Genomic DNA, 3,783 nt, shown 5'->3' with positions numbered 1-3,783 from the left:
CTCTGCTTCCCTTCCTTTCACTAAAAGAAAGAAAAAAAATTGAGAATCGATGTCAAATCACAGGACATGTTGGATGAGTCCTATTAGGCAAAGGAAGATAAAAACACAGATGTCAGCCCAGTTCTCCAATGCTGTGAGATTATGCATACCTTTTCCTATACCCAGGCATGAACTTGGAAATGAGAACAGGATAGAGCAGCACTTTAAGTGATAAAAGTGCACTTGATGAGGACTTTACACTTTGAAAGGAATAAATATGTATCTGAGGCTTTTAAAAGGCATATGATAGAGTGTCTTTAATTAGAAATTGTGTGTCTTCATTAGAAAATTTGAGGTCTACAGCAAAAGAAGATAAATGATGCAAAGTCAAGAAAATCACCTTGTTTCTGGTTTACATCATTCACGTTGAGGCTACTATAACTGTTAAATGTTTTTAAAAGTGCACCATGTGGGGCCATGGACAGGGAGCTCTGTGTTAGGGCATTGGTCTGATATATAAAGGTTACAGGTTCAATCCTGGTCAGAGCACATACAAGAATCAACCAATGAATGCGTAAATAAGTGGAACAACAAATTGATGCCTCTCTCTCTCTCCCTTCCTCTCTCACTGAAATCAATCAATAACTTATTTCTTTAAGTGCTCTATATGGGGAGAGGGGTCTGTTGGTTCGGGTACTTAGAGTGTGGCAGAGTGGCCCAGAGGCCCCCGGAAGGCTCTGCGCTGCACTGGCTGATGTAGGTGATCACCCGGGGAAGGAACAAGAATGGCTGTGTGCCTCATGGGGAGTCTCCCATGGTATTGATGAGGATAATGGAGTTTCTTGGTGGTATCTACCACACAAAGATCAGGACTACACCTCCTCTAGCAAACAAGTAAAGATTTCAAAACCATCAAAGACTTCTGTGGTGAGAGGGCACAATAGACACTGACTGGGAGTCGGTCCATAGCTTCGGTCTGGCTATTTCTTGGAGAAAGTAGGCAAGCAAGGATCTAAGAGGTTTCTTTCAGTTGATTTATTATCTCACTTTTCCCTATTCTTGACTTGGTTAATATCTTTAACACATATTTTCATTTATCTTCCCAATATGATATTAAATATTAACAGATTCAATTAAGCAAACTTGGAATTTAGTAAATAGAAAACAGTAAAAACACCTAATAGAATGCATTACCCTCATTACATAAATGTCATTTTGCATAGTTCAGATCATAATTTTAATAATTTTTAAACCCTTTTAAAATCTCATTTCATTTATTATATTATGAACATTTTGTCTCTTTCATTTCATTTTCTTTTAGGGTTTACCTTTGAAACGAGTTTTTAGGAATCACTGAAAGGCAAGCTATTCAGAGCACTTCAGTACTTGGCTTTTCTCTAAAATTTCAGAATCGTCTAAACAGGAAGCTGAGAACATGCTGATTTAAAAATATGTGCTTCATGTGAGTTTGGGCCAGACACCAAGGGTGGATTAACATGCAAGGTTTATATCAAGAGATAGAGTTTTGTAAAAGTAGGGAGGAATCTGGCAAAAAAGGCTTGGAAAGCCATCTGATCAAGATACAGGTCTGACACTGGAGGGGGTGAGAAGTTTGGGAGACGTGTCCTTAACTGCTAAAGAGGGGAGTCCTCAAGTCATCAGAAGAAACTGAGTCTGCCTTAGTCTTCTTGCCTATCCCTAGCCTCCCACCAAATTGGCTGGTAGTAACCCCATGACAGGCCTGGCCTCTGGGCAACCAGATGGTAGATTTCAAATCTCAGCATTGGAGCCTGTGGTCAATTATGATATTGTATTTTGGTCTTCCAGGGTCCTTCTTATGAGTGATACCTGTTTGTTTGTTTTTTATAGCCAGAAAAAGAGCATTTAAAGTTTTCTCACAGATATCTCTTTATAAGAGTGATATCAATTTATCTTTTTTTTTTTTCCTTTTCTGAAGTTGGAAATGGGGAGGAAGTCAGACAGACTCCTGCATGCGCCCGACCAGGATCCACCCCACCAGGGGGCGATGCTCTGCCCATCTGGGGCACTGCTCTGTTGCAACCAGAGCCATTCTAGCGCCAGAGGCAGAGGCCACAGAGTCTTCCTCAGCGCCCAGGCAAACTGCTCCAATGGAGCCTTGGCTGTGGGAGGGGAAGAGAGAGACAGAGAGGAAGGAGAGGGGGAGGGGTGGAGAAGCAGATGGGCGCTTCTCCTGTGTGCCCTGGCTGGGAATCAAACCTGGGACTCCCGCATGCCAGGCCGACGCTCTACCACTGAGCAAACCAGCCAGGGCCTCAATTTATCTTTGGGTGAAACTTCCCTCGATAGATGATTAGATAAAGAAGATATGGTACAAACATACCATGGAATACTACTCAGTCATAAGAAAAGATGAAATACTGCCATTTGCAACCATATGGATGGATCTTGAGAATATCATGCTAAGTTAAATAAGCCGGACAGAAAAAGTCGCTGAAAATACAATTTCACTCATAAGTGGAATACGAAACTGAGAGCAAAAGATGGATAAACATGACAAAAACAAACAAAACTCATAGACACAGACAATAGTGTGGTAGTGAGCAGAGGGGCAGTAAAAGGCAGAGGGGTCCAGTGTGTGGTGATGAAAGCAGATTGGACTTGGGATGGTGGGCACACAATGTAATATACAGATGAAGTATCATAGGATTGTACTCTTGAAGCCTGGATAATTTTATTAACTAATGTAACCCCAAGAAAGTTAATAAATAAATATATATATAACTTCCTTTACTTTAGGAAGATTATGAAAAAGAAATCTTTATTGTTGGATGAAGCCCCGATTTTAAAATATAATATTTAGTACAGTGAAAATAAAGTTGGGTCAAGGCTTGTTTTTAAATTCAAGATCGTTAGAAAGGTGTGTGAAGCTCTATTCTAACCTTCTCTCTCTTCATTTGCACATTTCAAAACTGGGTGTACATTTTTGAATGCTCCTGATCACCTTTGCTTTTCTTCTACAACTTAATCTCAGACCTCATCATCTGTTCCTACGTAGTTTCTCTGCGTTGGGGCAGCTTTTCTCCCCTGCGGTCTCGGGTGCTGCTTGTGTGCAAGTGTGATTGTAGCTCTTACCTGAAAGCTCCGTTCTGGGGTCTGTAAGATCTGTTCGGTGTTTCCTCTGTGGTTGACATAATTGCTAAGCCGTCCAGTGCTATGAAGCGAAGCTTCTGAAATTCTGCTGCCAAAAGGCATTACACACACTGCATTCCTTTGGGTCGGGGTGATTTGCTGCTCTTTTTTTTAAAAGGAATTTTCTAGTGGAAATAATTTTGTAAAACTGGAGAAAGGGCATTTAAATTTCTCAGGGATTTGTGTTTATAGGAGTAGTAGCACCAATTTATCTTTGGACCGAAACTTCTTTATTTAGAGAAGATCATTAAAAGAAATAATAGCTAAGGGGAGGTGGAAAAGGGTAGGGTGGATAGATGGTGATGGAAGGAGACTTGACTTGGGGTGGTGAACATACAATCCAACATACTGGTGATGTGCTGTAAAATTGGGTAGCTAAAACCTGTATAATTTTATTAACCAGTATTACTCCAATAAATTTAATAAAAAAAAGAAAGAGTGTCTTATTGTTCTTAAAAAGAATATATAAAGTCAAGACTAACCTGGAAGCAGATGGTTTAGACTAAAAAATACTGAGGGTTTGCTTTAGACATTTAAATAGGACATAGTTTAAAATTTTAAGAATATATATTTCTCTGACTATGTATTGAGACGTAACTCTGTATGGATTTTGTTCTTTATTTTTTGTTGATG

The sequence above is a fragment of the Saccopteryx bilineata genome, chromosome 5, assembly GCF_036850765.1.
Source record: "Saccopteryx bilineata isolate mSacBil1 chromosome 5, mSacBil1_pri_phased_curated, whole genome shotgun sequence".
Lineage (NCBI taxonomy): Eukaryota > Metazoa > Chordata > Mammalia > Chiroptera > Emballonuridae > Saccopteryx > Saccopteryx bilineata.
This window is presented reverse-complemented; position numbering follows the sequence as displayed.